Source organism: Rutidosis leptorrhynchoides, chromosome 3, assembly GCF_046630445.1.
Source record: "Rutidosis leptorrhynchoides isolate AG116_Rl617_1_P2 chromosome 3, CSIRO_AGI_Rlap_v1, whole genome shotgun sequence".
Taxonomy (NCBI): domain Eukaryota; kingdom Viridiplantae; phylum Streptophyta; class Magnoliopsida; order Asterales; family Asteraceae; genus Rutidosis; species Rutidosis leptorrhynchoides.
Genome location: NC_092335.1, coordinates 298,942,707 through 298,954,947, shown reverse-complemented (window position 1 = coordinate 298,954,947; position 12,241 = coordinate 298,942,707).

Here is a 12,241-nt window from a genome sequence, read left to right as displayed (position 1 = left end):
ACTTATTTGATACGTAATTAAATTATATCAATATAAATAATATTATATTAATTGAAACATGATTTTATGTAATATTAATATACTTAGATAATAAATATGTTTTCATATAATTTCTTTTGTTTGCAAAATATTTATGATAATAATACTAATTAGGATAATTATAATTCTAAGAATAATAATGATAGTATTAATAATAATTTTTATAAAGGTGACAAGTTTAATGATAAGATAAAATGATAGTGTTCATAAAAATAATATTTTTAAATAATAATGATGATTTTAATATTAATGATACTTTTAATGATAATGATTATGGTAATACTAATAATAGTAGTAATGATAATAATACCTATATATTAATAATAATAATGATAATAATACTAATGATAATAGTTATAATAATAATAATCTCACTAATACTGATATTGATATTATTAAGAATAATTTTTATATTAATGATAATAATGAATAAAGATGATATTTCTTTAAATCATGACCTAATTATATTTATTTTTATAGTCATACCTGAAATGTCCCGTTCTTATTGATTAAAAACGTTCCATATTAATTAATTTCGTTGCGAGGTTTTGACCTCTATATGAGACGTTTTTCAAAGACTGCATTCATTTTAAAACAAACCATAACCTTTATTTCATCAATAAAGGTTTAAAAAACTTTACGTAGATTATCAAATAATGATAATCTAAAATATCCTGTTTACACACGACCATTACATAATGGTTTACAATACAAATATGTTACAACAAAATAAGTTTCTTGAATGCAGTTTTTACACAATATCATACAAGCATGGACTCCAAATCTCGTCCTTATTTAAGTATGCGACAGCGGAAGCTCTTAATAATCTCCTGAGAATAAACATGCTTAAAACGTCAACAAAAATGTTGGTGAGTTATAGGTTTAACCTATATATATCAAATCATAATAATAGACCACAAGATTTCATATTTCAATACACATCCCATACATAGAGATAAAAATCATTCATATGGTGAACACCTGGTAACCGACATTAACAAGATGCATATATAAGAATATCCCCATCATTCCGGGACACCCTTCGGATATGATATAAATTTCGAAGTACTAAAGCATCCGGTACTTTGGATGGGGTTTGTTAGGCCCAATAGATCTATCTTTAGGATTCGCGTCAATTAGGGTGTCTGTTCGCTAATTCTTAGATTACCAGACTTAATAAAAAGGGGCATATTCGATTTCGATAATTCAACCATAGAATGTAGTTTCACGTACTTGTGTCTATTTTGTAAATCATTTATAAAACCTGCATGTATTCTCATCCCAACAAATTAGATTTTAAAAGTGGGACTATAACTCACTTTTACAGATTTTTACTTCGTCGGGAAGTAAGACTTGTCCACTGGTTGATTCACGAACCTATAATAATATATACATATATATCAAAGTATGTTCAAAATATATTTACAACACTTTTAATATATTTTGTTGTTTTAAGTTTATTAAGTCAGCTGTCCTCGTTAGTAACCTACAACTAGTTGTCCACAGTTAGATGTACAGAAATAAATCGATAAATATTATCTTGAATCAATCCACGACCCAGTGTATACGTATCTCAGTATTGATCACAACTCAAACTATATATATTTTGGAATCAACCTCAACCCTGTATAGCTAACTCCAACATTCACATATAGAGTGTCTATGGTTGTTCCGAAATATATATAGATGTTTCGACATGATAGGTCAAAACATTGTATACGTGTCTATGGTATCTCAAGATTACATAATATACAATACAAGTTGATTAAGTTATGGTTGGAATAGATTTGTTACCAATTTTCACGTAGCTAAAATGAGAAAAATTATCCAATCTTGTTTTACCCATAACTTCTTCATTTTAAATCCGTTTTGAGTGAATCAAATTGCTATGGTTTCATATTGAACTCTATTTTATGGATCTAAACAGAAAAATTATAGGTTTATAGTCAGAAAAATAAGTTACAAGTCGTTTTTGTAAAGGTAGTCATTTCAATCAAAAGAACGACGTCTAGATGACCATTTTAGAAAACATACTTCCACTTTGAGTTTAACCATAATTTTAGGATATAGTTACATGTTCATAATAAAAATCATTTTCTCAGAATAACAACTTTTAAATCAAAGTTTATCATAGTTTTTAATTAACTAACCCAAAACAGCCCGCGGTGTTACTACGACGACGTAAATCCGGTTTTACGGTGTTTTTCGTGTTTCCAGGTTTTAAATCATTAAGTTAGCATATCATATAGATATAGAACATGTGTTTAGTTGGTTTTAAAAGTCAAGTTAGAAGGATTAACTTTTGTTTGCGAACAAGTTTAGAATTAACTAAACTATGTTCTAGTGATTACAAGTTTAAACCTTCGAATAAGATAGCTTTATATGTATGAATCGAATGATGTTATGAACATCGTTACTACCTTAAGTTCCTTGGATAAACCTACTGGAAAAGAGAAAAATGGATCTAGCTTCAACGGATCCTTGGATGGCTCGAAGTTCTTGAAGCAGAATCATGACACGAAAACAAGTTCAAGTAAGATCATCACTTGAAATAAGATTGTTATAGTTATAGAAATTGAACCAAAGTTTGAATATAATTATTACCTTGTATTAGAATGATAACTTACTGTAAGAAACAAAGATTTCTTGAGGTTGGATGATCACCTTACAAGATTGGAAGTGAGCTAGCAAACTTGAAAGTATTCTTGATTTTATGTAACTAGAACTTGTAGAATATATGAAGAACACTTAGAACCTGAAGATAGAACTTGAGAGAGATCAATTAGATGAAGAAAATTGAAGAAGAAAGTTTTTGTAGGTGTTTTTGGTCGTTGGTGTATGGATTAGATATAAAGGATATGTAATTTTGTTTTCATGTAAATAAGTCATGAATGATTACTCATATTTTTGTAATTTTATGAGATATTTCATGCTAGTTGCCAAATAATGGTTCCCACATGTGTTAGGTAACTCACATGGGCTGCTAAGAGCAGATCATTGGAGTGTATATACCAATAGTACATACATCTAAAAGCTATGTATTGTACGAGTACGAATACGGGTGCATACGAGTAGAATTGTTGATGAAACTGAACGAGGATGTAATTGTAAGAATTTTTGTTAAGTAGAAGTATTTTGATAAGTGTATTGAAGTCTTTCAAAAGTGTATAAATACATATTAAAACACTACATGTATATACATTTTAACTGAGTCGTTAAGTCATCGTTAGTCGTTACATGTAAGTGTTGTTTTGAAACCTTTAGGTTAACGATCTTGTTAAATGTTGTTAACCCAATGTTTATAATATCAAATGAGATTTTAAATTATTATATTATCATGATATTATCATGTATGAATATCTCTTACTATGATATATTTACATTAAATGTCTTTACAACGATAATCGTTACATATATGTCTCGTTTAAAAATCATTAAGTTAGTAGTCTTGTTTTTACATATGTAGTTCATTATTAATATACTTAATGATATGTTTACTTATCATAGTATCATGTTAACTATATATATATCCATATATATGTCATCATATAGTTTTTACAAGTTTTAACGTTCGTGAATCACCGGTCAACTTGGGTGGTCAATTGTCTATATGAAACATATTTCAATTAATCAAGTCTTAACAAGTTTGATTGCTTAACATGTTGGAAACATTTAATCATGTAAATATCAATCTCAATTAATATATATAAACATGGAAAACTTCGAGTCACTACAGTACCTACCCGTTAAATAAATTTCGTCCCGAAATTTTAAGCTGTTGAAGGTGTTGACGAATCTTCTGGAAATAGATGCGGGTATTTCTTCTTCATCTGATCTTCACGCTCCCAGGTGAACTCGGGTCCTCTACGAGCATTCCATCGAACCTTAACAATTGGTATCTTGTTTTGCTTAAGTCTTTTAACCTCACGATCCATTATTTCGACGGGTTCTTCGATGAATTGAAGTTTTTCGTTGATTTGGATTTCATCTAACGGAATAGTGAGATCTTCTTTAGCAAAACATTTCTTCAAATTCGGGACGTGGAAAGTGTTATGTACAGCTGCGAGTTTTTGAGGTAACTCAAGTCGGTAAGCTACTGGTCCGACACGATCAATAATCTTGAATGGTCCAATATACCTTGGATTTAATTTCCCTCGTTTACCAAATCGAACAACGCCTTTCCAAGGTGCAACTTTAAGCATGACCATCTCTCCAATTTCAAATTCTATATCTTTTCTTTTAATGTCAGCGTAGCTCTTTTGTCGACTTTGGGCAGTTTTCAACCGTTGTTGAATTTGGATGATCTTCTCGGTAGTTTCTTGTATAATCTCCGGACCCGTAATCTGTCTATCCCCCACTTCACTCCAACAAATCGGAGACCTGCACTTTCTACCATAAAGTGCTTCAAACGGTGCCATCTCAATGCTTGAATGGTAGCTATGGTTGTAGGAAAATTCTACTAACGGTAGATGTCGATCCCAACTGTTTCCGAAATCAATAACACATGCTCGTAGCATGTCTTCAAGCATTTGTATCGTCCTTTCGCTCTCCCCATCAGTTTGTGGATGATAGGCAGTACTCATGTCTAGACTAGTTCCTAATGCTTGCTGTAATGTCTGTCAGAATCTTGAAATAAATCTGCCATCCCTATCAGAGATAATAGAGATTGGTATTCCATGTCTAGAGACGACTTCCTTCAAATACAGTCGTGCTAACTTCTCCATCTTGTCATCTTCTCTTATTGGCAGGAAGTGTACTGATTTGGTGAGACGATCAACTATTACACAAATAGTATCAAAACCACTTGCAGTCCTTGGCAATTTAGTGATGAAATCCATGGTAATGTTTTCCCATTTCCATTCCGGGATTTCGGGTTGTTGAAGTAGACCTGATGGTTTCTGATGCTCAGCTTTGACCTTAGAACACGTCAAACATTCTCCTACGTATTTAGCAACATCGGCTTTCATACCCAGCCACCACAAATGTTTCTTGAGATCCTTATACATCTTCCCCGTTCCAGGATGTATTGAGTATCTGGTTTTATGAGCTTCTCTAAGTACCATTTCTCTCATATCTCTAAATTTTGGTACCCAAATCCTTTCAGCCCTATACCGGGTTCCGTCTTCCCGAATATTAAGATGGTTCTCCGATCCTTTGGGTATTTCATCCTTTAAATTTCCCTCTTTTAAAACTCCTTGTTGCGCCTCCTTTATTTGAGTAGTAAGGTTATTATGAATCATTATATTCATAGATTTTACTCGAATGGGTTCTCTGTCCTTCCTGCTCAAGGCATCGGCTACCACATTTGCCTTCCCCGGGTGGTAACGAATCTCAAAGTCGTAATCATTCAATAATTCAATCCACCTACGCTGCCTCATATTCAGTTGTTTCTGATTAAATATGTGTTGAAGACTTTTGTGGTCGGTATATATAATACTTTTGACCCCATATAAGTAGTGCCACCAAGTCTTTAATGCAAAAAAAACCGCGCCTAATTCCAAATCATGCGTCGTATAATTTTGTTCGTGAATCTTCAATTGTCTAGACGCATAAGCAATCACCTTCGTTCGTTGCATTAATACACAACCGAGACCTTGCTTTGATGCGTCACAATAAATCACAAAATCATCATTCCCTTCAGGCAATGACAATATAGGTGCCGTAGTTAGCGCTTTCTTCAATAACTGAAACGCTTTCTCTTGTTCATCATTCCATTCAAATTTCTTCCCTTTATGCGTTAATGCAGTCAAGGGTTTTGCTATTCTGGAAAAGTCTTGGATGAACCTTCTGTAGTAACCAGCTAGTCCTAAAAACTGGCGTATGTGTTTCGGAGTTTTCGGGGTTTCCCACTTTTCAACAGTTTCTATCTTTGCCGGATCCACCTTAATACCTTCTTTGTTCACTATGTGACCGAGGAATTGAACTTCTTCCAACCAAAATGCACACTTTGAAAACTTAGCGTACAATTCTTCCTTCCTCAATACTTCTAACACCTTTCTCAAATGTTCACCGTGTTCTTGGTCATTCTTTGAGTAAATAAGTATGTCATCAATGAAAACAATGACAAACTTGTCAAGGTATGGTCCACACACTCGGTTCATAAGGTCCATGAACACAGCTGGTGCATTAGTTAAACCAAACGGCATGACCATAAACTCGTAATGACCGTAACGTGTTCTGAAAGCATTCTTTGGAATATCATCTTCTTTCACCCGCATTTGATGATACCCGGAACGTAAGTCAATCTTTGAATAAACAGACGAGCCTTGTAGTTGATCAAATAAGTCGTCGATTCTCGGTAGTGGGTAGCGGTTCTTGATGGTAAGTTTGTTCAACTCTCGATAGTCAATACACAACCTGAACGTACCATCTTTCTTCTTGACAAACAAAACAGGAGCTCCCCACGGTGATGTGCTTGGTCGAATGAAACCACGCTCTAAAAGTTCTTGTAATTGGCTTTGCAGTTCTTTCATCTCGCTGGGTGCGAGTCTGTAAGGAGCACGATGAAATGTCCCGTTCTTATTGATTAAAAATGTTCCATATTAATTGATTTCGTTGCGAGGTTTTGACCTCTATATGAGACGTTTTTCAAAGACTGCATTCATTTTAAAACAAACCATAACCTTTATTTCATCAATAAAGGTTTAAAAAGATTTACGTAGATTATCAAATAATGATAATCTAAAATATCCTGTTTACACACGACCATTACATAATGGTTTACAATACAAATATGTTACAACAAAATAAGTTTCTTGAATGCAGTTTTTACACAATATCATACAAACATGGACTCCAAATCTCGTCCTTATTTAAGTATGCGATAGCGGAAGCTCTTAATAATCACCTGAGAATAAACATGTTAAAACGTCAACAAAAATGTTGGTGAATTATAGGTTTAACCTATATATATCAAATCATAATAATAGACCACAAGATTTCATATTTCAATACACATCCCATACATAGAGATAAAAGTCATTCATATGGTGAACACCTGGTAACCGACATTAACAAGATGCATATATAAGAATATCCCCATCATTTCGGGACACCCTTCGGATATGATATAAATTTCGAAGTACTAAAGCATCCGGTACTTTGGATGGGACTTGTTGGGCCCGATAGATCTATCTTTAGGATTCGCGTCAATTAGGGTGTCTGTTCCCTAATTCTTAGATTACCAGACTTAATAAAAAGGGGCATATTCGATTTCGATAATTCAACCATAGAATGTAGTTTCACGTACTTGTGTCTATTTTGTAAATCATTTATAAAACCTGCATGTATTCTCATCCCAAAAATATTAGATTTTAAAAGTGGGACTATAACTCACTTTCACAGATTTTTACTTCGTCGGAAAGTAAGACTTGGCCACTGGTTGATTCACGAACCTATAACAATATATACATATATATCAAAGTATGTTCAAAATATATTTACAACACTTTTAATATATTTTGATGTTTTAAGTTTATTAAGTCAGCTGTCCTCGTTAGTAACCTACAACTAGTTGTCCACAATTTGATGTACAGAAATAAATCAATAAATATTATATTGAATCAATCCACGACCCAGTGTATACGTATCTCAGTATTGATCACAACTCAAACTATATATATTTTGGAATCAACCTCAACCCTGTATAGCTAACTCCAACATTCACATATAGAGTGTCTATGGTTGTTCCGAAATATACATAGATGTGTCGACATGATAGGTCGAAACATTGTATACGTGTCTATGGTATCTCAAGATTACATAATATACAATACAAGTTGATTAAGTTATGGTTGGAATAGATTTGTTACCAATTTTCACGTAGCTAAAATGAGAAAATTATCCAATCTTGTTTTACCCATAACTTCTTCATTTTAAATCCGTTTTGAGTGAATCAAATTGCTATGGTTTCATATTGAACTCTATTTTATGAATCTAAATAGAAAAAGTATAAGTTTGTAGTCAGAAAAATAAGTTACAAGTCGTTTTTGTAAAGGTAGTCATTTCAGTCGAAAGAACGACGTCTAGATGACCATTTTAGAAAACATACTTCCACTTTGAGTTTAACCATAATTTTTGGATATAGTTTCATGTTCATAATAAAAATCATTTTCTCAGAATAACAACTTTTAAATCAAAGTTTATCATAGTTTTTAATTAACTAACCCAAAACAGCCCGCGGTGTTACTACGACGGCGTAAATCCGGTTTTACGGTGTTTTTCGTGTTTCCAGGTTTTAAATCATTAAGTTAGCATATCATATAGATATAGAACATGTGTTTAGTTGATTTTAAAAGTCAAGTTAGAAGGATTTACTTTTGTTTGCGAACAAGTTTAGAATTAACTAAACTATGTTCTAGTGATTACAAGTTTAAACCTTCGAATAAGATAGCTTTATATGTATGAATCGAATGATGTTATGACCATCATTACTAACTTAAGTTCCTTGGATAAACCTACTGGAAAAGAGAAAAATGGATCTAGCTTCAACGGATCCTTGGATGGCTCGAAGTTCTTGAAGCAGAATCATGACATGAAAACAAGTTCAAGTAAGATCATCACTTGAAATAAGATTGTTATAGTTATAGAAATTGAACCAAAGTTTGAATATGATTATTACCTTGTATTAGAATGATAACCTACTGTAAGAAACAAAGATTTCTTGAGGTTGGATGATCACCTTACAATATTGGAAGTGAGCTAGCAAACTTGAAAGTATTCTTGATTTTATGTAACTAGAACTTGTAAAATATATGAAGAACACTTAGAACTTGAAGATAGAACTTGAGAGAGATCAATTAGATGAAGAAAATTGAAGAATGAAAGTGTTTGTAGGTGTTTTTGGTCGTTGGTGTATGGATTAGATATAAAGGATATGTAATTTTGTTTTCATGTAAATAAGTCATGAATGATTACTCATATTTTTGTAATTTTATGAGATATTTCATGCTAGTTGCCAAATGATGGTTCCCACATGTGTTAGGTGACTCACATGGGCTGCTAAGAGCTTATCATTGGAGTGTATATACCAATAGTACATACATCTAAAAGTTGTGTATTGTACGAGTACGAATACGGGTGCATACGAGTAGAATTATTGATGAAACTGAACGAGGATGTAATTGTAAGAATTTTTGTTAAGTAGAAGTATTTTGATAAGTGTATTTAAGTCTTTCAAAAGTGTATAAATACATATTAAAACACTACATGTATATACATTTTAACTGAGTCGTTAAGTCATCGTTAGTCGTTACATGTAAGTGTTGTTTTGAAACTTTTAGGTTAACGATCTTGTTAAATGTTGTTAACCCAATGTTTATAATATCAAATGAGATTTTAAATTATTATATTATCATGATATTATCATGTATGAATATCTCTTAATATGATATATATACATTAAATGTCTTTACAACGATAATCGTTACATATATGTCTCGTTTAAAAATTATTAAGTTAGTAGTCTTGTTTTTACATATGTAGTTCATTGTTAATATACTTAATGATATGTTTACTTATCATAGTATCATGTTAACTATATATATATCCATATATATGTCATCATATAGTTTTTACAAGTTTTAACGTTCGTGAATCACCGGTCAACTTGGGTGGTCAATTGTCTATATGAAACATATTTCAATTAATCAAGTCTTAACAAGTTTGATTGCTTAACATGTTGGAAACATTTAATCATGTAAATATCAATCTCAATTAATATATATAAACATGGAAAAGTTCGGGTCACTACAGTACCTACCCGTTAAATAAATTTCGTCCCGAAATTTTAAGCTGTTGAAGGTGTTGACGAATCTTCTGGAAATAGATGCGGGTATTTCTTCTTCATCTGATCTTCATGCTCCCAGGTGAACTCGGGTCCTCTACGAGCATTCCATCGAACCTTAACAATTGGTATCTTGTTTTGCTTAAGTCTTTTAACCTCACGATCCATTATTTCGACGGGTTCTTCGATGAATTGAAGTTTTTCGTTGATTTGGATTTCATCTAACGGAATAGTGAGATCTTCTTTAGCAAAACATTTCTTCAAATTCGAGACGTGGAAAGTGTTATGTACAGCCGCGAGTTGTTGAGGTAACTCAAGTCGGTAAGCTACTGGTCCGACACGATCAATAATCTTGAATGGTCCAATATACCTTGGATTTAATTTCCCTCGTTTACCAAATCGAACAACGCCTTTCCAAGGTGCAACTTTAAGCATGACCATCTCTCCAATTTCAAATTCTATATCTTTTCTTTTAATGTCAGCGTAGCTCTTTTGTCGACTTTGGGCGGTTTTCAACCGTTGTTGAATTTGGATGATCTTCTCGGTAGTTTCTTGTATAATCTCCGGACCCGTAATCTGTCTATCCCCCACTTCACTCCAACAAATTGGAGACCTGCACTTTCTACCATAAAGTGCTTCAAACGGCGCCATCTCAATGCTTGAATGGTAGCTGTTGTTGTAGGAAAATTTTGCTAACGGTAGATGTCGATCCCAACTGTTTCCAAAATCAATAACACATGCTCGTAGCATGTCTTCAAGCGTTTGTATCGTCCTTTCGCTCTGCCCATCAGTTTGTGGATGATAGGCAGTACTCATGTCTAGACGAGTTCCTAATGCTTGCTGTAATGTCTTCCAGAATCTTGAAATAAATCTGCCATCCCTATCAGAGATAATAGAGATTGGTATTCCATGTCTAGAGACGACTTCCTTCAAATACAGTCGTGCTAACTTCTCCATCTTGTCATCTTCTCTTATTGGCAGGAAGTGTGCTGATTTGGTGAGACGATCAACTATTACCCAAATAGTATCAAAACCACTTGCAGTCCTTGGCAATTTAGTGATGAAATCCATGGTAATGTTTTCCCATTTCCATTCCGGGATTTCGGGTTGTCGAAGTAGACCTGATGGTTTCTGATGCTCAGCTTTGACCTTAGAACACGTCAAACATTCTCCTACGTATTTAGCAACATCGGCTTTCATACCCGGCCACCAAAAATGTTTCTTGAGATCCTTGTACATCTTCCCCGTTCCAGGATGTATTGAGTATCTGGTTTTATGAGCTTCTCTAAGTACCATTTCTCTCATATCTCCAAATTTTGGTACCCAAATCCTTTCAGCCCTATACCGGGTTCCGTCTTCCTGAATATTAAGATGCTTCTCCGATCCTTTGGGTATTTCATCCTTTAAATTTCCCTCTTTTAAAACTCCTTGTTGCGCCTCCTTTATTTGAGTAGTAAGGTTATTATGAATCATTATATTCATAGATTTTACTCGAATGGGTTCTCTGTCCTTCCTGCTTAAGGCATCGGCTACCACATTTGCCTTCCCCGGGTGGTAACGAATCTCAAAGTCGTAATCATTCAACAATTCAATCCACCTACGCTGCCTCATATTCAGTTGTTTCTGATTAAATATGTGTTGAAGACTTTTGTGGTCGGTATATATAATACTTTTGACCCCATATAAGTAGTGCCTCCAAGTCTTTAATGCAAAAACAACCGCTCCTAATTCCAAATCATGCGTCGTATAATTTTGTTCGTGAATCTTCAATTGTCTAGACGCATAAGCAATCACCTTCGTTCGTTGCATTAATACACAACCGAGACCTTGCTTTGATGCGTCACAATAAATCACAAAATCATCATTCCCTTCAGGCAATGACAATATAGGTGCCGTAGTTAGCTTTTTCTTCAATAATTGAAACGGTTTCTCTTGTTCATCATTCCATTCAAATTTCTCCCCTTTATGCGTTAATGCAGTTAAGGGTTTTGCTATTCTGGAAAAATCTTGGATGAACCTTCTGTAGTAACCAGCTAGTCCTAAAAACTGGCGTATGTGTTTCGGAGTTTTCGGGGTTTCCCACTTTTCAACAGTTTCTATCTTTGCCGGATCCACCTTAATACCTTCTTTGTTCACTATGTGACCGAGGAATTAAACTTCTTCCAACCAAAATGCACACTTTGAAAACTTAGCGTACAATTCTTCCTTCCTCAATACTTCTAACACCTTTCTCAAATGTTCACCGTGTTCTTGGTCATTCTTTGAGTAAATAAGTATGTCATCAATGAAAACAATGACAAACTTGTCAAGGTATGGTCCACACACTCAGTTCATAAGGTCCATGAACACAGCTGGTGCATTAGTTAAACCAAACGGCATGACCATAAACTCGTAATGACCGTAACGTTTTCTGAAAGC